This window comes from Chaetodon auriga, chromosome 14 (assembly GCF_051107435.1).
Source record: "Chaetodon auriga isolate fChaAug3 chromosome 14, fChaAug3.hap1, whole genome shotgun sequence".
Lineage (NCBI taxonomy): Eukaryota > Metazoa > Chordata > Actinopteri > Chaetodontiformes > Chaetodontidae > Chaetodon > Chaetodon auriga.
Genome location: NC_135087.1, coordinates 25,723,331 through 25,750,489, shown reverse-complemented (window position 1 = coordinate 25,750,489; position 27,159 = coordinate 25,723,331). Strand labels below are relative to the sequence as shown.

The following is a 27,159-nucleotide window of genomic DNA, read 5'->3' as shown; positions in this document are numbered from 1 at the left end:
CGCCTTCTTGAACAAAGGTGGCCGGTCACTGCTGTGCTTTCAGACCCCGTTACCACCCACAGATCTGACCGCGATTTAGATCTCACCACGGCCCAATGGAGGATTGCGGAAGACATAATCTCGGTGCTGAAGCCGATGGTCACATTAACCGAGTTGCTTTCGCAGGATGTTAACGCATCTCTCTCTGCCACGCTGCCCATGCTAATAAACATGAAAAGACGTCACCTGTTGCGGCGTGAGGATGACAGTGCGGCTGCGACAGCACTGAAGAAAACACTTCGTGAGGAAATTGACAAGAGGTGGGAGCTAAACGATGAGCTACACTCCAGCATATACATCAAAGCTGCAGTCTTGGACCCACGCTTTAAAAATCTACCGTTCATGGAGGAAGAGAAACGGGACCAGGCATATGTTACGGTGTTGGACTTGGCTGAGAGTCTCGCTCCAGTAGAAGAGCCTACCCAGCATGCCAGCAGTGATGATGAGGACGAACTTGGCCCCGCACCAAAGAAGAAAACGAAAAAGACAGAGAAGTGGGACGAGATATCCATGCTGATGGGTACAGATGACGAGCAGCAAACCGAAGAACATAACAGTGAAATGAAACGGTACTTGGAGGATAAAACAAAAGTTGAGTCGGGGCCACTATCATGGTGGCAAAAAAACGAGGAGCGCTACCCGAAGCTGGCCAGAGCAGCCAAGCGCATTCACTCCATCCCATCCACGTCCACACCACCACACCATCGGAGCGCATCTTCTCCAAGGCCGGCTTCATTGTAAGCAAGACACGGAGTTCACTTCTCCCAGACAATGTAGACAAATTGGTTTTCTTTTCTCACAATTTGAGAAAGCTCCGTGCCGAGGAGAAATGACTGTGAGTTTTTAGCCCATCTCGTAGGCTTAGGCCTATCTGTGAATCTGCACTGTAACTGCACTGTAAATCTGTTTCGGTTAGGTCAACTTATTCATTGATGTTATTTTAGGCCTATCCATTGAGTTTTTATTTAATTAGGGCTGCTGTTGCTTTTGTCTGTTTATTTGCACTAAGACTTAAAAAGGCGTTTCAGATTTGCCGATTGCTGGTTGTTAATTATTATTTAATTTTAATAGGCCTACTTGTCATTGGAATCTGATAGCCATCATATTTTATTCGTTATCTGAAATTTCAAAAGAAACGAAAAAAAAGTTGTTGTTGCGTTTGTCCGTTTATTTGCACTAAGACTTAAAAAAATGTGTTTCAGATTTGCCGATTTGCCGGTTGTTAATTGATATTTAATTTTAATAGGCCTACTTGTCATTGGAATCTGATAGCCATCATATTTTATTCGTTATCTTAAATTTAAGAAAGGAGAAAAGTTAATTAGTATTAGTTTAAGGCTGTGTTTTATTTTCTTTGTTACAATCATCTTTCATGAACAATGTGTGTGTAGCACGTGTTTTAAATAAATATTCATCAGAATGTTAAGAGTCTGTCAGTCTTTCTGATTATTTTGTTTTGACACATCCTGAATACCAGAATCTGAAATAATTTGGCGTGTAACAGACGGCAAACTGTGCTGTGGGCTTGTTGGTGTACATAGGCTATGTCAGCCAAGGTCACAACTTCGTTTTTTTTTTTTAAAGGCCTGCTGGTTGAATATCGCATGAAGGTACCCTTGCCGTTAATAGTAAATGCGCAGAGATAAGGCCGCCTCGCAGATGTGTAGCCTATCACGTTATTTCGTTTTTTGTTTTTTGTTTTTTTTTTTTTGTTTTTTTTTTGAGGGGGCGGGGCGATTATTCGATTAGTCGGAGTGAAGGCACGACCACTGGTCGACCAAGAAAATCCTTGGTTGAGGACAGCCCTACACTCCAGCTATCCGGCCCAGGAGAAGAACAAGTGACTGGTAAAACTCGCAGCCAATTGATTACACATGTAATAAAGTATCTTGAACGGGAAGAACTGGCTGATTTAGAGGATGAGGGCATGTCAGACCTCCTTAATGTTCAAGACATTATCGACAAAGTCCAAATGACAACCAATCAGAATGAAGGTGAAATCCTGACTCAAACTGATGAACATCAAAACCTGCAGGAAGAGGTAGAGGCACTGAGGTTGTCATTACAAGAAAAAGAGAATACCCTGTATGGACTTGTGAACACAAGCACAAATCCCCCTGCAAAGTCCAGTACCCCAGTACACAGTATGCCCCCAGCCCCCCCCTAATGGCAATATGTGGCGCAAAGACTTTAAGATATCAGGCCAGATAGGCGAGCCAGGGCAAAAGGATAGGCTAACCTTTTCCAGTCTGGCCAGACAAATTGAAAGTGGGCTCAGCAGAGGCTACCCAGAGTCAGAGATTGTTGATGCTGTTATTCGTGCCATCACACCAGGTCTGCAGCTAAGGAGTTACCTTGAGGGGAAAGGGGAACTGACACTGCCTGCCCTTCGCAGAATCCTTAGATGTCATTACCAGGAAAGGGGTGCCACAGAATTATATAAACAGCTTACATCGGAAGTACAGAACAGTAAAGAAACCCCTCAGAATTTCCTGATTAGGGCAATGGATTTGAGACAGAAGATTCTCTTTGCCTCGCAGGAAGCTGATTCAAGCTTAAAATATGACCCAGCACTAGTCCAGAGTTTATTCATGCATACTGTCCTAACTGGCCTACAGAATGATTATATTAAAAGTGACCTGCAGCCTTACCTCCTCCAAACATCCACATCAGATGAACTGTTGTTGGAGAAACTGAACATTGCCTGTGCCAATGAAAAGGAAAGACAGGACAAAAAGAAACATGCTGCTCCATCACGAGTAACTAATGTGAACACAGTCCAGTCAAGTGAAGCTCCTGTGGAAAAGAAAAGCACCACCCGGGAAAGTACAGCCACTCTGCCCCCTGATCTGCTGTCTGAGATCAGAGAAATGCGCTCTGACATGGTGCTGTTGAAAGATTTGAAAGCCGAGATTTCCCAAATCAAGGAAACCATCCAAAAGTCCACACCTCCACCTCCACAGTACCCCCCACAAAGCAGAGAAACAGGAACTGTTTTTGCCCCCTACCCAGTGTTTTCACCCCCCCAGCACTCACCTTATAAGACTGAACCGAACGCCATGCCATTTTATCAGCACCAGTTATCAGCAGCAGTGCCAGAATACCAGCAAGCTTCAGGTCCTGGATGGATGAGGGGGGCAGCCCAATTCCAACAAAGGTTCGCCCCACAACGGTATTACCCAGTGCCACGCCCACACCCAAGGTGTTTCGCTTGTACCCAAGCAGGTGAGGAGTACTGCCAACACTGCTTTAGGTGTGGAAGCAGTGAACATTTCAGAGCAGGTTGTAAAGCACCAAGACCAGCAGAACCTACAAGGAAGAACCCTTTAAACTAAAAGGGGTTGCTCCTGAGGGGCATGGAGCAACCAGCAATGTGAGTAAGTCCCAGATTTGTGCAAGCTGTGAAGAAGAGAAAACAAGAGAGACACTTAAATGTTGTTCAGTTTGCAAAATCACACTGTACTGTTCAAAAGAATGTCAAGAAGCTCACTGGCCTGCTCACAAAAGACAATGCAAGCCATACACATGTTCAGGTGTTAAGAAGCAGGCAACAAAATTGAGTGAGAAAGCCAAGTGCCAAGAAAATAAAACCTCAGAGAAGACACCCACAGTAAGGCAGCTAGTAGGAAAAAAGTGCATCATCAAGTGTTACCTACACAAACAGAAGGTCCAGGCACTTTGGGATACAGGCTCACAAGTTTGTACTGTAGATGAGTTATGGAAAGCAAACCACTTACCTGATTTGCCACTAAGAGATGTTGCAGAGCTTGTTGACCCACTTAACCCTTTACAAATCGAAGCTGCCAATGGGACAGACATGCCATATGTTGGTTGGCTTGAAGCATCCTTTAAGCTTTCTGCTAGTGATGACGAGTTGATAATACCCATACTAGTGCTAAAAGGAGGCCAGCAACAGTGTCCTATTATAGGTTTTAATGTCATTGAACGCCTTGTATTGGACAATTTGCAAGACAAGAAAGAACATGGAGACAAAGAAAAACTTGTGAAAGCAGTAAAAATGGCTTTTCCTCATCTGAGGAAAAATAAAGCAAAAACCTTTATTAAAGCAGTGAGTGTAGGGCAGACCTGTGAGCATAATGTGAGAACAGCAAATGAAAGAATCAGTGTGCCCAAACGTAGCTCCATGCAGATTGAATGCCGAGTGCAGGCCCCGCCCTTCAGAGAGGAGAAAACCCTGATTTTTGAGCTTTATGAGAACCCACAGTGGCCTGAGGGACTAGAGTTTTGTGATACTCTTGTGTCAGTGAAAGCAGGCATGACCCCAAAAATCATTATCAGTGTGCAGAACCCTACGAGTCATGACATCACGTTGGCTGGAAGGACTGTAATTGGAACTGTGCAGTCTGTCAGGTCAGTGTACCCTGCCAACATATTTAAAACAGACCACGCCTCAGCTACATCCATCCACCATGTTCAGGCACAGAACCCCAGTGCAAGTACCCTTGCTCATGACCAATGGGACCCTCCTGTTGACCTGACTCACCTGGATGAACAGCAGAGACAAATTGTCAGTCAGATGTTAAGAGAGGAGTCAGAGTCATTCTCCAGGTCTGATGATGACATAGGCTGTGTGGAGAACCTGCAAATGAACATTTCACTAGAAGATCATGAACCAGTGTCAAGAACATATCTTTCTGTTCCAAAACCCTTGTACAAGGAAATGAAAGATTACTTACAGGACTTGATAGCGCAGGGGTGGGTTGAAAAGTCTTCTTCTTCCTACTCTTCTCCTGTCGTCTGTGTAAGAAAAAAAGACGGTACCCTGCGTTTATGTATTGACTACAGAGAACTCAACAGGAAAACACATCCAGATCGCCACCCCATTCCCAGAGTGCAGGACATTATGGACAACCTGGGAGGAAACACACTCTTTACACTACTGGACCAGGGTAAGGCATACCACCAGGGATTCATGGCCAAAGACAGTAGACATTTAACAGCTTTTGTGACTCCCTGGGGCCTTTATGAGTGGGTCCGAATTCCGTTTGGCCTCATGAATGCACCAGCGGCATTCCAGCGCTGCATGGAGGAGTGTCTGGATGGTTTAAGGGATGAAATATGTGTGCCTTACCTTGATGACGTCCTTGTGTTCAGCAGAACATTTGAGGATCATGTCAGTGATGTCAGAAGAGTGCTGAGACGACTGAGGGAGCATGGCATAAAACTGAAACCTCGAAAGTGTGAACTGTTTAAAGGAGAAATACGGTACCTTGGGAGGATTGTGTCAGCTGCCGGAAGCGGGATGGACCCAGCTGATACTGCTGCAGTCACAGCTCTGAAAAACAAGCAGCCAGGTACTATCGGTGAGTTGAGAGCTATCCTAGGACTGTTGAGTTATTACCGGCAGTACATCAAAGATTTTTCTCGTATTGCCAGCCCCTTGTATGACCTCTTGAAAGCACCTGTACAGACTGAAACAACACAAAAGACAACCAGGAAGTGGCAAACAAAACGAAATACCAGAGGAGTTCCATCCAGTACACCCATAGAGTGGAAGGATGTGCATCAGTCAACACTGGAACAGTTGATAGACTGTCTCACTCAGCCTCCTGTTCTAGGTTTCCCAGAGTTTTCACAGCCTTTTATTCTCCACACTGATGCATCTAACCAGGGACTGGGTGCTGTCCTATACCAAAAACAGAATGGAAAACTCCGTGTGATTGCATATGGCTCCCGTACTTTAACTGCAGCAGAGAAAAACTATCATCTACATTCAGGCAAGTTAGAGTTCTTGGCCCTCAAATGGGCAATCACAGAAAAATTCCGTGATTACCTTTTCTATGCACCATTCTTCACAGTGTACAGTGACAATAATCCACTTACCTATGTATTGTCTACTGCCAAACTGAATGCTACAGGTTGCCGGTGGGTCGCAGAACTTGCAGATTTCCATTTCACAATCAAATACCGCCCTGGCAAGGAAAATATTGATGCAGACAGCTTGTCCAGAATGCCTTTGGATATGGAAACATACATGAAAGAGTGTTCACAGGAAGTCTCATATGATGTTATTGGAGCAGCTACACAAGCAGTGGAAAACCAAAATGAATCCAGTGTGTCTTGGTCCATGGGTGTCTCAGTCAAAAGTGCAACAGTAAATGAAGACACACCCCTCACTCCACTGACAACAGGACAGATCAAAAATGATCAAAGGAATGATCCCACCATTGGACCAGTGATTCAGTGGAAACTGGCCGGAACAAAACCGTCAGGCCCAGAACTAAAACAACTCAGTTCACAGGTCACATGTCTCCTTAGGGAGTGGGACAAGCTTGAGATGAATGAAAGTGGAGTAATGTACAGGAAAACAGTGAGCAAAAACCAGTTGCTGCTCCCAGAAAAACATAAAAGTGCAGTGTTGAAGGAACTCCATGATAATATGGGCCATCAGGGAGTAGACAGGACTACATCACTGATTCGGGACCGGTTTTACTGGCCCTATATGCAACGAGAGATCGAGGACTATGTCACGAAGAAATGTGTATGCCTGAAACACAAACAGCCAAGCCATGTGACAAGAGCACCACTAACGAACATTGTGACCACCCAGCCGTTTGAACTTGTATCTGTTGATTTCTTGCACCTTGACAAATGCAAGGGTGGCTATGAATATATTCTTGTTATCATTGATCATTTTACACGTTTTGCCCAGGTTTATGCCACAACCTCCAAATCAGGTAAAACAGCTGCAGACAAAATCTTTAACGACTATGCACTGAGATTTGGCTTCCCAACAAGAATCCATCATGATCAGGGTGGTGAATTTGAAAATCAACTGTTCAAACAACTGAAAGAATACTGTGGAGTTACTGGTTCCAGAACTACTCCCTACCACCCCCAAGGGAACGGGCAGGTTGAAAGGTTTAACCGGACTCTACTCCAGATGTTAAAGACACTCACAGAGAGACAAAAGACAAATTGGAAAGACTCACTGAACAAACTGATTTATGCATATAACTGTACTCGGTCTGAAGTTACAGGTTTCTCCCCTTTCCACTTGTTGTTTGGGCGCTCCCCACGTTTGCCAGTTGACATGTTGTTCAACTTGACCCCAGGACAAGGAGATGGTAATCACCACACCTACATGGAAAAGTGGAAACAGGGCATGGAAGAAGCATATGAGATCACACGAGAAAATGCTCACAAGGCTGCCATGAGAAGTAAGAGACATTATGACAGTAAATTACAGTGTGTTACAGCCTGGCGATCGTGTTTTAGTCAGGAACCTGACACCTCGTGGCGGCCCAGGTAAACTGAGAAATTACTGGGAGGACACTGTCCACACAGTTGTGCGCCAAGTGAGTAAAGATATTCCTGTGTATGAGCTCAGGCCTGAGAAAGGGAAAGGGAGATCCAGGATTTTACATCGTAATCTTCTCCTCCCATGTGACCATCTGCCACTGGAAACTTCAGTACAGCCACGAGCAAAGAAAAGAAGTGTGATGGAAGCTCAGGAAGCGAAAAAGTCTGAGGAGGAGGAGGACGACGACGATGATGATGAGTATTACCTAGCGCCAGCGCCACCTCAGCAGCAGCCTGGATCGTGCTCACCTGAGACAGTAAATCCTGTGTGTACCACCGCACCTCAAGAACCTGAATGCATCCAGCCTGAGGAAAACATGCTTGAGCAAGAGAACGAACAAGAACTGACAGATCAGGAGGAGAATTTACCAGAGCTGGAGGACAACCATATTGAGGATCTGCCTGTTGAAGCTGCCGCTCCTTCACCTGTGCCAAGTGTCCCCAGCGCTGAGGAGCTCCAGCGGCCTAGGCGACAACATAGACGGCCCAAGATCTTCACATATGATAGGCTCGGTTCACCAGCCTGTTACAACCTGAGAACACGACAACAGTACAACAACTACAGGGTGCCATGGACATACACTGTGCAGCCACACCACTTTCAGCACCAGAGATATGCACAGTAGGAACATTGTGTACCACTGTGTACGCACATGGACTGTTGAACACAGTGTCCAAATCTACATGGACTGTTTAACATAAAATGGACCTGTGTTAAAGGAGAATATTGCTGAGTCAAGCATACTGCACAAACAAGACTGTTAATAAAGCAGTAATGGACTGTGAAAGAACTGTTTCAGAAACATGTGCAAGTATATGGACACTGTAGGTTAAGAGAGACTGAGACAGAAAACAAACAGACTGAGTATTTACTCATGTGTGACAGAATGTATGAAAAGAGTTCCAGTCTGTAATATTGCACTATAAGAGGGGAAATGCAGTAGTAGACTTACCCTAATATGGTGAATTGTGCACTTATTGATGGAAAACATCTTACTCGCACTAGAGGTCAGAGGTTAGGATGTTGGGGACAACATCTCTTCTGAGGGGGAGTATGTGACAGGTTAATATGTGACCAAACAAACAAAAAAGTAATTAATCTGAGATTTATTATTCACTAGGTGAAATAGTTCATTTCAAAAAAGGTTAATTTCATTTCTCTTTGTTATTGTTAGTGTTATGTTTTATCTATTAATGTATGCAGCTAGTCAAACAAGTAATAGACGAACAAAGTGATGCAGAACCTCATATTAGTAGGTTGATTATTCTGTGCTCTGTTGGTAGTGCCTTAGAGCCTTGTGCAGGTAGATCGATTGCTCAGTGATCTGTTGGTAATGCCTCGGGGCTCCGGTAGAGGGAGGCGCGCTCTGCTTCCTCATGCAATACAAGCGAGTGAACGACAGAGCTGCGGTTTGTTTTCTTGCTCCTCTCTCACTACTATTCCCCTTTTTAAGGTAATTACCGTACACAAAGCACTTTATAAGTTTATAAAACGCGTTAGTAATATTTTACTCTGTTACTATGTGTGTTAGCTGAAAGGAATGATACGTTTTGTACTGGTTTATTGTTGAAAGAGTTTCTTCACAATGTATAAGCTGGAGACCGCGGCCATGGCGGCGCGGACATGGCGGCGCGGCCATATTGGACTGCTACCCTCACGGTCTTGTTGTTTAAGCTAGCTGCTGTTACATTACATTAATGTTTGTAGATGTTGTTATTGTTTGTAAAGCAAGATAAAATCATTTATTTTATGGAATAGTTCATGTGACAATAGAAATAAGTTCATTGACTAAAAACATTTCATAAGTCATGTAATAATTTAGTTTTAAAAAGATGATTTAAATATTTTAGGAGAAGTTAAAAAGTTTTAAAAATGTATATTTCTCCTGGTATACGTGATACTGTTATTGAGTTTGCTAAATGTATTTGTGGTTAAAAACAAATAAGTTGTATACGTATTCGGTGAGAAATAATGCAATACAAGCGAGTGAACGACAGAGCTGCGATTTGTTTTCTTGCTCCTCTCTCACTACTATTCCCCTTTTTAAGGGCACAACACTTTCAACATTTTGATGACTATTTTCTGTGCTAAGTCGCCTGTTTTTGTAAGATTTCTTGCAAGTCTGAAACCTGCTATTTGCCTATTTATTCTATTTGGGTCTCTCTTTATTGCCTCTGATAGACTCCCTCTCTCTTCTACCCTCATCATGCACTCTCGCCCCCTCTTCTGTGTCTGCCAGCCAGACGTTCTCAATATAGTTCTGCTCATAAACACAGAGACAGTGAGAGAGAAAGAGGTATCGAGAGAGTGAGAGAAAGGATCCTGTGACAGTAATAAAAATGAGTGAGAGGCAGGGGAGAGATGGAGATTGGGGTGAACAAGTGGGAGGAGAGAAGGAGGGCAGAAAGGACGCACTCGTGTTGAACAGCCACATAGACAGAGCCTGTGTATGTATGTGTGCGTGTGTGTGTGTGTGTGTGATAGAGAGAGCAACACGGAGGGAGAGGTGAATCAAGCAAAGCAGAAAAATAAGACAATGAGCAATACAGTGGAAGAGAGAAAAGAATGATGAGAGAGGAAAAAATGATAGAAATCACGCATGGCGGCAGGGAGACAAAAAATAAAAATAAACTCTCAAAGCTACCTTGCGTCTTAAAGCTCCCCTGATCAATATTTTCTATATGAACAATTAATTAAATGACAACGTGTAATGTGGCAAGGGTTGACCACAGTAATTACAAAGAATAATCACGCTGCAGCTCTACAAATCTTTGTAGTCTTCTTTAGTTCATTGTTCTGCAGCCCACAAGTTCTACTGTTAAGGCTACGCCTTTGAAAAGTTTATGGGACTCAAAAATGCAGACTGGTAGACAGAATGAAATGAACAAAATTTCTTACACAATTTGTTTAACATAAGGCACACTCATAATGGGTGGAAAACACAATTGTAGGGGTAGAGGCAGAGCGAGACACTGGACACGGCTGGAAGGCACTGAAAGAAAGACAACATTTAAGACACAGCCCAAAAGCAAAAAAAAATAAATAATAAATAAATCCAACATAAGCACAGTTCTGAGATTGACTAGAAAAACTCTGAACAATGTTGTCTAAGCAATACTCACACAGAGGGAAATGTTTGACACAGGAGGGATCAGGATAAACTGGCAACCAGCACTGAAGAAAGCCAGACTTAAATATTGCTGGTCTGATGAGCCTGATGTGCAGCAGGTGTGCAGGTGATTGGGCGGGACTCAGCAGAGAGAGTAGGAGGCCATGCCCAGCCTCAGACAGACAAGGGAAAAGACAGACAGACAAATAACACGAAGGGAAAAGGGGAAAAGGAAAACACCAGGGACTTACAGGTGAGCAGATTCTGACATCTACTCTTGAGCAGTAGCAGTCAGCTGATATCGGAAAAAAAAAGAAAACCTGAAATAAAACTACTGTATGATACATGCCCAGTACTAGACAGGCTTGTCAAAATGAAGCATTTAGCAACTGGAAGACCTGAATACGTTTTAAAAGTTGGCAAAGACCAAAACAGAATAATTCTTGGACTTACCTTTGAAAGGTGACCAGAAATATGGCTTCAAATGAAAGCTAATGTCATTCTGAATCTGCTCCTCAGTGCAGTGAGTGTGTATTGGAGGGGGTGGGAGTCATTGTCTGTCATGGAGGACAGCTTGGCTGTCATCCTCCTCCCCCCCACCTCCTCCACCAGTTCCAGAGGGCATCCCAGGACAGAGCTGGCCTTCCTTATGAGTTTGTCCAGCCTCTTCCTGTCAGCTGTTGTGATGCTGCTCCCCCAGCAGACTACAACATTGAAAATGGCAGAGGCCACAACAGAGTCATAGAAGGTCCCCAGGAGTGCCCTACGCAGCCCAAAAGACCTCAGCCTCCTGAGCAGATAGTTTGCTCTGTCCTTTTGTGTAAAGTGCAGTGGTGTTATGAGTCCAGTCTAGTTTGTTGTTCAGATTAACACCCAGGTACTTATAAGATGTCACCATCTCAAATGTCCCTTCCCTGGATGTTCACTGGTGATGGTGAAGAGTACGGGTGCCGACGGAAGTCCACAACCAGCTCCTTGGTTTTACCCTTATTAATCAGGAGGTGGTTCTGCTGGCACCAGTCCGCAAAATCCCGGATGAGTCCTCTGTATGACCTGTCGTCCCCATCTGAGATGAGGCCGACAATGGCAGCACGGAGGTGCTGATGCATGCTTTTATCTCCTGTCGCTTAGATTAATGTAATGCCCTGCTCTCTGGTCTTCCCAAAAAGAATATCTCCAATCTTCAATTACTACAGAATTCAGCCGCACGAGTGCTGACGAGGACCAGAGGGCGGGAGCACATTGCACCAGTTTTAAAATCGCTGCATTGGCTCCCCGTGCATTTCAGGATAGATTTTAAGGTTCTTTTATTAGTTTTTAAATGTCTTAACGGTCTTGGGCCTTCTTATTTATCTGACCTACTTTTACCCTACCAACCCTCGCAGACCCTGAGGTCCTCTGGTACTGGCCTCTTAACCATACCAAAAGTAAGAACTAAAACACACAGGGAGGCAGCTTTTAGTTATTTTGGACCCCGATTATGGAACAGCCTGCCAGAGAGCCTCAGTGCCGCAGAGACTGTTTTTATGTTGAATGAATGTTTTTAAAAAGAGGCTCGAGACCCACCATTTTAATCAGGCTTTCAATTGATTTGTTAGATTTATCTTATTCCTTTAATCACGCTTCTTAGCATATTTATCTTTGTTTGTATCTTATTTTAGTTGCATGTTTTAACGACATGTTTAATTGCTATTTATTTCATTTACTCATTTTATTTTATTTTATGTTTATGTCTTAGTCCCTTGGTTTTTAGCTCCAGTGTTTCCTCATTGGGGCCCTTGGTTTTTAGGTCAAGTGTTTCCTCATGGGGGCCCCCCACACTGGAAGCTGCTCCTGGTCTACTGATGGGGGCGCTGCTGAGGGGACGGCTCTGGCCTGGATGACTGGAGGCCTCTGCACCTTGGTGTGGGGCCTCCTGTCTGCCTGGGTCGGGGTGGTCTCGGGCGGCGCTCCTCGGTCATGAGTCGGGGGCCCTCTCAGTGTGGATGGCCCCCAAAGGTGGCTTATTCCTTATCATGTCCATATGGGTGTGTGTGTGGGTGTGTGTGTGCATGCGTGTGTGTGCGTGTGTGTCTGTATGTAGTTATGGGGGCAGGAGGGCTGGGTTTTCTGCTTTGTTGTTTCTAGCCTCTGTGAGGCACTTTGTGTAGCTTTTTAAGTATGAAAAGTGCCATATAAATAAATAAAGTTTGAAGTTTGAAGAGTCATCAGAGAACTTCTGCAGGTGGCAGGTGGGTGACAGGTGGGAAAAGTCAGCCGTACAGAGGGTGAAGAGGAATGAAGAAGCCAATGCATATACTGCTAGAGATTTTACACCTTTGAACAGAATGACTGTTGGCCTTAATACACCAAGAAATTTAGCAATCCACCAACAAAGACAGACATCTCCATAGAATACCTTTAACTTAGTTTAAGATGAATTCGGGTCGTGGAATATTTTTAGTGAAATAGTGGATAATAGTTAACCTGCACAATCTTAGACACATAGCAATATTTATTTGGAGTTGTATTTCTGGCCACATGACAGATAAGTCCAATATTTAGTCTCTTTTCAGCTCTGTTTTTGTCTCCACCAGTTCCTCTGAGAATTAGGCGGCTTTTTAGCTCCTAAATGTACAATGTTGCTGCTAATGCTGTGTTCACTCGCTAACGGCTAAGTTCTATCTCCTGTTCTGTTCCAGTAGAGTACTGAGGGTTTATGCAGGGAACTGCAGAGATGTATAAACATTTTATGTTGGTCAATTACTGTGAGTGATATTACATCACAATTAATTAGGTTAACTGGCAACAGATTAGTAACATGCTTGGGTGTAAAAAGAGCATCCCAGAGAGAGTCTGTCTGAAGTAAAGATGGGGGAGGGGTTCACCATTCTGTGACTGACTGTGACTGTGCTGACAAATAGTGCAATAATTTAAGAATAATGTTTCTCAACATAAAATTGCAAACAATTTGGGAGATTTCATTGTATACAGTACATAATGTCATTAAAAGATTCAGAGAATCTGAAGAAATCTCTGTACACAACAGACAAGGCCAAAAACCAATATTGGATACCTGTGATCTTCAGGCCATCAGATGGCACTGCATTGAAAACGGACAAGATTCTGTATTGGACATCAGGAACACTTGCAAAAACCATTGTCTGTGAGCACAGTTTGTTGTTGCATGCACAAATGCAAGTTGAATCTCAACCATGCAAAGAGGAAACTGTATATAAACAAGATAGAGAAACACCACTGTCTCTGGTTATGAGCTCATTCAAGATGGACTTAGGCGAAGTGGAAAACTGTCCTGTGGTCTGAAGAATTAAAATTTGAACTTCTTTTTGGAAATCATGGAGGCCACATCATCCAGGGAGGAGGAGAGGGACTATCTAGCTTGTTATGAGCACACAGTTCAAAAACCAGCATCTATGATGGTATTGGGGTAAATTAGTGAACGTGGCATGAGTAACTTGCACATTTGTGAAGGCACAATTAATGCTGGTTTTGGAGCATCATATGCTGCCATGTAGCCAATGTCTTTCTCAGCCAGGGCCTTACTTATATGACAATGCCAAACTACATTCTGCACATATTACAACTGCATACTAAAAGAGTCGGGGGTGCTAAACTGGCCTGTCTGCAGTCCCGAAGAAGACTGCGAACTGTTGAGCAGCTGAAATCGTTTATCAAGTAAGACTGGGAGAACATTGCTCTTTCAAATTGGTCTCCTCAGTTCCCAAATGTCTTAAGAGTGTTGTTAAAAGAAGAGGCCATCGCCTCTTCAGAGTGGTAAATATGACTCAATCTTATTTTAATCAATTTTGAATGAGGATATAATTTTCAAAAAACAGTGTTTTGTTCAGTTGTTTCAGTGTTTTGCAAATGATCACATTCTGTTTCTATTTACATTTTATACAGTGTCCCAACTTTATTGGAAATAGAGTTATAAAAATAAATGTCCTAAAAAATGTAAATAAAATGCCACAGCGTCTATGACTAATACCATCACACTGTGTTAGTACTTTTCAAGTCCTTAGAAGACTCTGTATGTGTCATGTGTTTCGCCAGTCGCCCCAAATTCTTATTAACCTTGAGCACATAGTCATGTAAGACAGAAAAATGTGAATGGCTCTGAGAGTGAGACAAAGATGGAGAGAATGAGTTAGGGAACATTGTAATTACTGGTTACATGCTGGCTTCAATCATAGCCTCTCTGCTCCTCACTTGTTTTTCCTCCCTTGCTCCTCCTTCCATCCTTATCTCCTGCAGACCTTCCACATCTTATGCTCTTTCTCTCTCTGTGTCATTCTCACAGAGGTTTGAGCCAGTTTGTGCATGTGGGGTGCAGCTTTGGCATGGGGGCCTGCTGGGCAGCTTTTGAGGTAGACATACACTGTAGCTTTCAGGCGTATACTTAGTCTTTTGCACAGAAAATTGCAGAGAGTGAGGTGACAGAGCTGGAGATAATTGCAGCCATCACTGTCCCTATGTAAATGATGCCTCAGTCCTATGCAAGCCATAGCAATCTGTAGGTACATATACAGCTTTCTCTATGTTGTCTCGGCCCATATTAAGGCATAGCTATGTCTGAAGACAGGAGTATGTAAAGAAAAGGCAGTGGTTTACTGAAGGTTCAAAAAAATGTGCCCTCGATGAGTCTACAGATCCGCACACTGAAGCTGATGAGTCGACAGAAAGTGAACAGGCAGGAGGAGAGTCCAGTTCCAGATTACTCATGACACAAACGGACAGAGCTTAGACTGGAGCACAAGTCAGGCACTTGAGCAAGATCTCTTGAGTCTCTGTTGTTACCACGACAATGAACAGACGGTTCGATTAATACTGGGAGAAGGAAAGGCTGGTGCTTGCACACTGCTGCAGAAGGTGGGTCTTGATTGAATGACTGGTGTCAGGTGTGTGCTCAGGAGAGGAGCAGGCCAAACCAGACCTGGAAGCCACGTCCTGCAGTTAGACAAACACACGACAGACAGGGGAGATACATACAGGAGACAGATGGGAGGGATACAAAGGCACAACAGGACAAAAAGGAGAGGAAACTGCAGATCCCAACACTTACCCCTGCCAAGTCATTGTGAAGGATCCGAGAGAAGGGCACCCATAACCTTTCTTCATGACCAAAACCGTCCCAGGTATTGGAGTCCTCTACCATGGCAGCATACATCCATGAGACGCGAGACAGTGTAGGCAGGTTGACTATTGATGATCCAGGAGAGAGGTAGGGGTCTGGCCAGAGGGCACAACTAGCTACTGGAGGCAAGTTTGAGCTGGGAGACATGGAAAACAGGATGGATTCTCATACGAGCAGTCCACTGTAACCGGGCTAAAAACCAGGGGGAGAGTTTCTTAGACTCAGTCTTTAAAGAGATGTCTTCGGAAGACGACCAAACTCTCTGACCTGGTTTGTAGTTGGGAACTTCTCTCTGGAAGGCTACTTGCTTATTAAGACAAATGTTACGGTTTGAGCTAAGGAAGGCCAGGACCCAGTTGCAGAGACAAGAAAACCAGGATTTATTGATCAAAAGTACAAACCAAAAATCACCTGAACCAGGGAAAAATGCATATGAGCGAGAAGATCAGAAAATCTCCACAATGGGAAAATGTACCAAAACAAAGACAATCAGAAGAGCAGTTACGAAGTAGCAAAGTAATGAAAATTCAAAATCACCAGACGACTGGGAAAAAACTACTATTAGATAATGCAGAACAAAAGGCGACTATGAAAACTCACAGTGAAATACAACAGTTCAAGAGAACTCTGGAGGCAGCAGGAGTGGGACTAAAGACAAGAGAGTATACGGCAGCAAGCTGCATGCGACAGAGAACAAAGGGAATAGTCCGGCACAGGAGACGAGCATGAGGTGCCTTAAGAAGCCGAGCTGATTAACTGATGAAATTTAGGTGTGTATCATGAAGCTCGCTCCCAGAGCAACTCGGCCCCGCCTCTCTCTACCACTCCAACCTGCTGAGTGAGATTGGAGGAAAAGACACAGTATCAGGGAAACACAATGACCCGAGACCACAGTCATAACAACAAAATCTCACTGACTATATTAAACTTAACCCCTATTTATGAACCTAACCCCTGACAACTCAGAGTTGAGACCAGGAGGCAGAGCTGCAGTCCTACATGCTTCTCTGCGCTTCCATTAGAGTAGTTACCCACCCAACACTCCCTAGAGACCATAGGTGTGTCCCAATTCAGGGGCTGCATCCTTCGGAGGACCCAGCCTACGCGGTCTCTGTAGGCTGGGTCCTGCGGAGGATCCTCCGTCGGCCGCATCAACTATCGGTAAATGGGACGGTCTAGCCTTCGGAGCGTGTCCTGATTGCGTCACGACGTCATAACTTCTTCCCTCCTAACCCGGGAAAACACACGTACGGGGTGCAGAGATGTGCCCGTACAGCTCCTATCGCTTGTAAGAGGCGCGAAATGTAGCCTATTATACAACTTACAAATTCACCTGATGTGAATATCTTCACTACTTCGCGTTGGACGGTTCACGCCTCCGCGTCGTCCATTCATTTCTGATAATGGACGCCTCGAAGGGCGTTATCCCGCTTATACCATGGTCACTTACGAAAGAAATAAATATTAAATCAATTATTAATACGTTAATTTTTTTTTTTTTTTTTTTTTTTTTACCGTTAACATCGTACGTTTTTAACAAGAGGCGGCTGAGTGGACTATTTAATATCGCTCGTTGTGACGCGTTGCCAAGGTAACCGGCTCTGGCCACAGAACCTGCAGCTCGGTCGGCGCAACTGTTATATTAGACCTAATCAGAGGAGGGAAGTGACATGATTGCTTAACGTTATGTTACGTGATACAAAGTATCATTTCAGAGGGCAAGTGCACCTCTTACCGCTTGTGTGTGTCCAGAGGATGATGCCAAATTTTGTTTCAAAGACTCAAAGTCCACAGATAGTTTCCTAAATCATTTTTATTACAAGAAATATTATCCACCATTCACTCTGATCATTAAATGTGGTTAAAGGAAACTATAAAATCACTCATGTTGTCTACTGTCTTGCTGTTGTGATAAATAAACTGTGAAATAAGGTATGTTCTGAGTTTCTGTTGCCACGGTTACCAACTAGCGTTTGAGCCAGCGCAATAATTTAGAACAATCAGGCTATTTGACCGGAACTTTTTTTATAGTTGTCCTACAACTCTTTTTAACGGAGACCCTGCAGCCAATCAGAATCGAGTATTCACCCAAAATAAGATATTAGTTGACATGCGAGCTTGTAACATTTGTAAGTGAGGAGTTTTAATAAGGCTAACTGTTAACTGAGCTCCTCATATCAACAGGTCGCCATTATTAAAAAAAAAAAATCGGTGCGCAAAGCCTCTTGGGATATGGGAGGCCGTGAAGGATAATAGCGACGCATCCTCCAAATACAGGGAAAAGGAGGGCGCATTTGTCGGCTGCATTTGGAGGATCCTTCGAATTTGGACGAATTGGGACAGCCTTCGCGCAGCGTTGTGACGTAAGCGGCCTTCAAATCCATCCTCCGAAGGATGCAGCCCCTGAATTGGGACACAGCTCATGTCTTCACCCTGACCACATAAACTAAGTAAACCAAAAGTACAGAGCTAAACCTAAAAATTTAATAAAAATTAAAACCACTACAATAGTACAACAAGATAGGAGAAATAAATGTGGACTCCTTAACATCAGATCTCTGTCCTCTAAAGCTGTTTTAGTAAATAAGTTAATATTAGACCATAATATTGATTTATTTTGTCTGACTGAAACCTGACTGTGTCATGAAGAATATGTTAGCCTAAATGAAGCTACTCCTCCGAGCCATATTAATACTCACATTCGTCGAGGCAGCGGCCAAGGAGGTGGAGTTGCAGTCATTTTTGTATCAAGCCTTTTAATCAACCCTAAACCTAAACTCAAATACATCTCATTTGAAAGCCTTGTTCTTACTATTTCACATGTAAAATGGAAAACAGTGCAGCCAGTTTATTTGTCATAGTGTACCACTTTCCTGGTCCTTATTCCGAAATTATATCTGAGTTCTCTGAGTTTTTATCAGGTTTAGTCCTTAAAACTGATAAGGTAATTATTGTAGGTGACTTGAATGTACATGTTGACATTGATAATGACAGCCTTAGCACTGTGTTATTCTCAGTATTAGACTCAGTTGGCTTCCGTCAGAATGTACATGAACCGACTCACTGTTTTAACCACACCCTCGACCTTGTTCTGACATATGGCTTTGAAATTAAAGACTTAATAGTCTCCTTACAGAATCCTCTTTCATCGGACCATCATTTAATAACTTTTGAATATATTATCAGACTACCCGCCAGTAGGCAAATATTCCTATGCCAGACTCCTGTCTGATAGTGCTGTAGCTAAATTTATGGACATGATCCTATCAGCATTTAATTCAATGCCATGTCTCAATACGACAGAGGACTCCTACTCTAACCTTAGTCCCTCCCAAATTTGCTACCTGATTGATAGTGCTACAGGTTCATTGCGTATGACACTTGACTCTGTTGCCTCCCTAAAAAAAGAAGATAATAAAACAGAGAAGGTATACCCCTGAAACCCGCAAATTAAAGCAAACTTCATGAAAAATAGAAAGGAAATGGTATTCTACCAATTTGGAAGAATTTTTGTTCACCTGGCAAGACAGTCTTAAACTGGAAAGCCCTCCTGCGCTAATCAAGGAAAATAAGAATAATCCCAGGTTTCTCTTCAGCACTGTAGCCAGGCTGACAGAGAGCCATAATTCTGTTGAACCATGTATTCCTATAGCTCTGAACAGTCATGACTTTAATGATAAAATTCTTACTAGTACAGACAGAATCATCACCTCATGCCATCAACAAGTACTGATTTGTCTTCAAACTCAGAAACCGTAGAATTTGTTATTAAACCTGTTTAGTTTCAGACTGTTTTTCATCTGTCGTTTTTCACCTGCCGACCTTCACCAACTGGTTTCAATAATTTTGTCATCAAAATCATCAACCTGTATTCTAGACCCCATCCCAACTAAACTGCTTAAAGAAGATTTACCTTCAATTGACTTTTCCACTTAGACATGATCAATCTGTCTTTATCAACAGGCTATGTACCACTGTCCTTTAAAGTAGCTGTAATAAAACCTGCACTTAAAAAGCCGACTCTGGATCCAGGGGTTTTAGCCAACTATAGACCAATATCCAACCTTCCCTTTCTCTCAAAAACTCTTGAGAAAGCAATAGCCTCTATGCACATCACAGTTCCGGGTTCAGTTAAGGATGTTATGATATTTCCAGTCGGCGTTCAGAGTGCGTAAGTGAACAGCAGCTCATCATGGCAGAGGCTGAGATGAAATTTACCCGGTGCCTGTTAGAGCTACCAAAAGTCAGCATTAATGACGTACGTCGGATCGTCCGAGCGGCCAGCAAGACGCCTAGTTCTAAACTTGAAAAAGGTTTCAAGTTTTATGTGTCGTCGTATCTGTGTGATTTTGAAGGTAAGTTGCTAACGCGTATTCTTGCTAGCCTGAGCAAGCTGTGGCTGTCATATGTCCTGCTTCACGTTAACTTCATGTGTTAGAAAGTGTGATGCTAGAAATGTCACTATTTTAATGTTTGTGTTTTTAACTAAAGTCTCAGGAAAAAATAGGAACTCACAGTGAGAGCTCACTGCTACCGCTCAATGAAGAAAGCAGAGGCACCACACCAGCTAAGAGTAGGACTAGTTAAAATGACATTGTTCAAAGTTCTGTTTCGTGTCACGTTCAAAGTTTTATTGATCATGTTTCAAAGGTTTGTTCAACACAAGTTCTATCCTTGGTTTTACTTCTTTTACTGTTCAAGCTTTGCTTCAAAAAAAGTTGGTAGCCAAATGCAGACACAGAGTAGCTGTGTGGAAATTAGCTTGGTGTGGGCTGTAGTAAACAAATGGGAGTTTCACACTTCATAACATTTTGAGAAGTTGTGCTTTTACCTAACGTTATGGCTGCAAACGCAGGTTATATTCCACTCACTCAGCTATTCTTCAAACTGCATGTTCTAACTCAAATCAGGGTAGCGTTTCCCAAAACCTTCGTAGCCCTAAGTTGTTATAAGCAACTATGCTTATAACCCCTGGTCTGCAACATTGTACCCTGCTTCTCGCCAACTCCTCTCCTCTAGTTTTGCTCCTATTGCTGTTGCTTGTTAGGCTATCTTTTCAAAATCCATTCAACTTCACCTCTATGTATTTCAGGTGATGTTACGTGACTCACAGCCAGTTGTTCTGGTCAACAGCCACTGTTCCTGTGTGGCTGGATGTGGAATGTGCAACCACTTGGTTGCTTTATTATATCAGACAGCCCATTACTCTCACAGTGGAATGTCTGTTGTACCTCCTGTCCTTGCCTGCACACAAACTGAGCAGAAGTGGCATAAACCACGAACAATGGTTTGTATCATTTAAATACCTAGTCTAACACTTGAATGACACTTTACCAGTACCTTTCCTCCTAACATCACCTTTCACATAAATAGGGAATAAAGCCAGGACCCGTTGACACCATGGTTGTCAGAAAGGCCAAACCAGGTGCTACCACAGCCAGTGGAATTAGGTGTGTAATAGATGATGTAATAGGCAGACTACAATGTGTTGTAAGAAAAAATGTATTCATTACCTGACTCATTACCTGTATATTTTAGATGACATTACATGATTCACAGACTGTTTTGATGTTTATCGGACTACAATGTGTTGTAAAAATGCATGTTATTGACTGCTTGATGTTATTTCGGATCTAAACTTTACAAGGGCTATAGTGGTGATCTCCCAGCCCCTTCCACTCTCAACCCAGGACCTGCCTACGCTGAAATAACAGCAGAATATGTCCCCCTCATCTGCCAAATGAACATTTCAGCTGACAAGCCACTTGTCGATTCCATCTTTGGCAAGGTGCAAGCTGGCAGTGTGCTGTCTTATCAACACCCTCCACCTCCAGCCGACAGTGTTGTCATCCATGAAGATACACCTCCATTCCCTAGAGTGCCACTTGAGGGTTACCATCTGCAACCCGCTGAGTGTTCATTTGTGCCTACACACCAACAACACCTGCATCTAAGCTCCCTGTCTGTGACCTTGACACAATGCCATATGATTGAGGAGGCAACCAGAAACCAAAGTGCAACACCTGAGTGGCATTCGCTGAGGAAGGAGAGGGTGACTGCTTCACATTTCAGGGAGGTAAGCCACGTAAGAGGTTCAAGTACAGCACAAAACCTGGCTGAGAGGATGATTAGAGGGACAAGACAAGACTGCACTCATGAAAAGGGGAACAGAAATGGAGGCGGGTGCCTTAAAGGACTACGTGGTTCTAAAAATCCTGAGCCTGACCAAGTGTGGGCCTGTTGTGCATCCAGATGCACCTTGGCTAGGTGCATCGCCTGATGGGCTTGTGTTCGATCCACTTGAGCGACCATCATTTGGTCTTATTGAAATGAAATGCCCAAATGCTCCAAGTTATGTTGATTGCAAATATCTTAGAGTTGACCATGGAGAACACAAACTGAAAGAGAGCCACTGCTACTATTGGCAAGTCCAGGGACAGTTGCTCGTTACTGGTATGCAGTGGTGTGATTTCGTTGTCTGTGCCCATGATAACATGTTTGTTGAACGCATTTATAGAGATAGTGCTGTGCTAAGGGAGATAAAACAAAAGTGTGATTTGTTTTTCTTTAACACTTACATGCCCAAATACCTCTCCATGTGCATGTAATCAAAGACAAAAATGATGACACAATCAATGTTGTTGTTTTTTTTTTTTTTTTACAAATTTATTCTTTCAACTGTATTTCATATTGTATTTGTATTTGTATGTGACACATTTTATTCTGTGTTTTTATGTGTTAAAAAGTAAAAAGAAATGACATGCAATCAATTACATACATTGACATCACAGCCTATTTTTTCCATAGTTGCACAGGTCCTAAAGTAAAGTGTGTAAAGTTGATTGATGCTGCCCGTGAGTGAAAGGGGGATTACTGTACTGAACATTTTATGCTCCTTCACCCTGCGAATGAGACGTTCCACGTGGACTCTAAGTCTGGCAATAGACTGAGTCTTTGTAACCTCTGGCCCAGACAGTTGTGCTCTCTTAGATAAGAAGGACGGTATGTGGACTTTGCAGGGCACACAGTCTTCCACAAGGAAACACTTGTCAGCCATAATGGCCAGAGCTGGGTTTAGGAGAGGCACAATACCCGACTGCTTCAGAATCTCCTTGTCACTGATGGCACCTTCATAGAGAGACGACACGAATGTCACTGCTCCGTGAGGGGCCATCCCAATCAATTCTTTGAATGTACAGTGTGATGAGAACACCTCACTCTGAAGTAGAAGAGAATTTGGTGTTTGATAACGTAGCTCTGTACAGTCTAGAATGATCTGAGTGTCGGAGTAATCCTTAAACACCTCTGGCAGGTGAGCTCTCACTGTCTCCTCATCCAACCAAATACCCACAGCCCCTAGCACAGTATAAAGGAAATTAGCCCATGTGTTGATGATGCAGCTTACAGTGGATTGGTGGACTTTGAAACGGTGTGCCAAATCCCTCTGCATCAGACCCAATGACAAGTAATTCATAAAAAGGAAAAACTCATCAATGGGTTGAAGAATCTGAGGGAAAAAAACTGTTCATTATTACCGTACACCAACCAGCCATATCATTATGACCACCTGCCTAATAAGGGGTGGGTCACCCATTCTGCTGCCAAAGGAGCATGCAGTGTGCATTCTTTCACCTTTTTACCAGAACCTGCATTGACAACTTGAGCAATATGAGCCAACGTATTGGTATCTGGTCTGTTGGATCTGCTCAAATTGCAGAATTTGTTAATGCTGGCTCTGATATAAAAGTGAAGAGCACACAGTGTATGCTGTTTTTACAGCAAATGGGGGGGACCCGCCAAGTATTTTATTTTGCTGTGTAGATGGCGAAAGAGATGTACTCCTGTGCCTGATGGCATGATTTTGTTTTACTTTGTTAAGGAAATAAATAAAATTCTACAGCCTCGCCCTCAGCCCTGACAGCCTTACCACCGTTATATATGGCTGAGCAGTGTAGCCTCAAGATGCTATTTTGACTAGCCTAACTTAACTTGACATAAGGATCAATCTGAAAATGCTGGTTGTTATATGCTTAGTAGAGACAACAGGAAAATATTCACCGTTGCACTTGCAGTGTGAGGGACCTGACTAGCTGCAACACTCCATGCTCTTGTCACCGATACAATGTTGTGGGTGGCTGGCTCTACTTGTTTCCAAAAGGCCATCAGGTGGGTGTGACTGGCAAAAATCTGTAAGACATTAGGTAACATTAATTACTTTATTCAAATCTATATTTGAGGCACCAGAAAAGGGCCATAGCATTAAAGATGCAAAATGTGGGTGGAAATTATGTAAAAACATTACCATCAAATCTAATTTGTAAACAACGGCAGATAGTGGCATGTCAAATGTGGGATATACTACAAAGGTGGTTAAGATCTAAGTCTGGGTAAGTCAACCCAGAGATTGATGTAAATCTGATAGTAGAGATGAGCCCAATGGCATTTATTTAGCTAAGAGAATTAAGCCCCGGGCTCTTCTGCTATCAAGTTTATAACTGTCTGTTAACTTACCCAGACTTAGAGCTTGACCACCTTTGTAGTAGTAGGTTGTACCTCAATGATCTTGTCAACAAAGTCAAACATGGTTATTTATCTTGTATAGAATCGAATGTCATCATCTGACGCAGAAAAACACTCCAAACAAAACTTGCTGCTGTCTTCGATTTTTTGTCGGAGCCATGCTATTTCTGCATGTAGTTCGTCGTTGACTTGGAGAGACAGATCCAGCGCAGCAGGCTCAGCAGTGGCACAGTAGTCATGGTCAGGGTATTGTGATTGTGGGTCGTCATCAGTCATTAAATCATCACTCCTTATCTTTTGGGAAGGTGTGGAAGCTGAGATAGGAGTTACACCTAGCCAACGCTGTGCATAAGGGTACACAACAGTGGTGGCTGGCTGTACTATCAACACGTTTCTGGAGTGTAACTTTTGTCTGTCTACACGTCATCGTAAACGAAAAATAAACTAAAACTAAAAACAAATACAAACACGAGGAAACATAACAACATCGACGTGACAACAGAAAGACTAGCATCGCAGTTAGCATCGCACTCTATGGGCGCCGGAAGTAAACATGCGTCCTGAGATTTCAACGGAAGTTACGTTTCTACATGCAACTAGCCTATTGCTAATCAGCTGTGCGAATTTCTACACAGTAATAGTTTATTTGAGGATTTCCAGTCAGCATTTAGACTGTATCATAGCACAGAGACAGCACTGGTTAAAGTTACAAATGACCTTCTAATTGCATCAGATAAAGGACTTGTCTCTTTACTAGTCTTTTCAGATCTTAGTGCTGCATTCAACACCATTGACCATGGTATCCTATTGCAGAGACTGGAAGACTTCATTTGCATTACGCGAACTATGCTAAGCTGGTTCAAATCCTACTTTTCGGATCGCTCTCTGTTTGTACACGTTAATGATGACACTTCTGTGCCCGCTAAAGTCAGTTACCGAGTTCCGCAGGGTTCTGTGCTTGGACCAATTCTATTCACCTTGTATAAGCTTCCTTTAGGGAAGATTATCAGGAAGCACTTAATAAATTTTCATAGCTATGCAGATGATACCCAGCTATATTTATCAATGAAGCCAGAAGAAAACAATCAGTTAATTAGACTACAAGTGTGTCTTTAGGACATAAAGACCTGGATGACCTGCAATTCCAATGCTAAACTCGAACAAAACTGAAGTTATAGTACTAGGCCCTAAACACCTAAGAAACTCATTTTCTAATGACATAGCAGTTATGGATGGCATTGCGCTGGCCTGCAGCACCACTGTAAAGAATCTGGGAGTTGTCTTTGATCAGGACATGTCCTTTCACTCCCATGTAAAACAAATTTCAAGGACTGACTTTTTCACCTACGTAACATTGCAAAAATCAGGCATATTTTGTCTCAAAATGATGCAGAAAAACTAGTCCATGCATTCATAACTTCCAGGTTGGATTAATTTGGCTGCCCAAATTCATTGCTGAATATTCTCCAGTTGCTCTAGAATGCTGCAGCACGTGTTCTGACAAAAACAGGGAAGAGAGATTTCTCTGATTTTAGCCACTCTGCACTGGCTCCCTGTAAAGTTTAGAATAGAATTTAATATCCTCCCCCTTACTTACAAAGCCATAAATGGTCAGGCAACATCTTATCTTGAAGAGCTCACAGTACCTTATTAACCCACTTGAATGCTACGTTCCCAGAATGCAGGCTTACTTATGGTTCCTAAAGTCTCCAAAAGCAGAACAGGAGCCAGAGCATTTAGCTATCAAGCTCCTCTCCATCTTTCAGTCTTTGTCCGGGAGGCAGACACTGTCTCTACATTTAAGAGTAGGCTTAAAACTTTCCTTTTTGATAAAGTTTATAGTTAGGGTTGGCTCAGGCTTGCCCTGGACCAGCCCCTAGTTATGCTGCTATAGCATTAGACTGTCGTGTCTCCCTGCACCCAGTCAGCTGGGGCAGGAGAGGGCATGTTCCTGATTAGGCACAGTACTTAAAGAGAGAGCCCTCTCCTAACTGTGTTGGATTATTTCTCTGTCCATGGCTGTGTCTAGTTGTTCCTAGCATGAGTACTGCATTTCTGTTCCTCCTCTCTTCATGAAGCTTGCTTATGCTAGCTGCCCTTTAACTGCCACTAATCATGTGCTCCTGTGTTACAGTGCCTACCTGCCACTTCAGCACGTGCCTTGCCTCAAACCCACTTTGTCAGAGCTCCCTTTGTTCTCTCCCACTCCTTTTGAGCGCGCTTTTAGTTTATTTATTCTCCACTCCTTACAAGTACGCTTATTGTTGTTATTTATTGTTAATAAATTCTCGTTTTACTTGATTGCTGTATTCGGGTCTGCATCTTTGGGTCCAAACAAATGTATTAGGCAAAAGCCTAACACTCTTTTGCTCTCTCTCTCTTGGAAGAGATGATGGTTCAACTTAAAATAACTACTTCCTTTAAATAGTCAGCATTGACTATTGGTTTCATACAGTAAAAGCTTGGTTTCCTATGTAAAAGTCCCGTGTGTGATCCACCACTCTACCCTGACCTCCACTCCTTATGGACTTTGCTCTTTGTACTTAATTTGTCCTTGGCTCCCATCATTGTTGCCCCCTACTGGTACTGTACCTCTTTAAGATAAGATAAAATAAGATAAGATAAGATAAGATAAGATAAGATAAGATAAGATAGACTTTATTTATCCCACAATGGGGGAAATTCACGTTACAGCAGCAACAAGACATAGTGCAAGAAGTCAGAGGACAAGAAGACAAGAAAAATATTGCACAAGTGTTATATACCCTATGGAATTTACAATATATACAACATGTACACCCTTATTTACTTATATGTACTACTTATTTACACACTTGTTCTTTTCACAGGTTGGCCAGGCATAACATGACATTAACACACTATCTTCAAATGGATCAGTGTGTCTTTTACACACTTTGGTTTAATACTGGCCTGGCCTTCACCTGTTCACTCCCCCGTTTCTCCTCTTTGTCCTCTGTCTAAACTTCTGTTATGACTGCCACCATTCTTGTGTGTGTTTGTGTGTGTGTTCTT

General features: G+C 43.0%; 1 pseudogene; it reads left to right on the top strand.

Annotated features, from left to right (window-relative positions):
* Window positions 1–4,183: 4,183 nt before the first annotated feature.
* Window positions 4,184–25,972, top strand: LOC143331319 (uncharacterized; annotated as a pseudogene).
* Window positions 25,973–27,159: the final 1,187 nt, after the last annotated feature.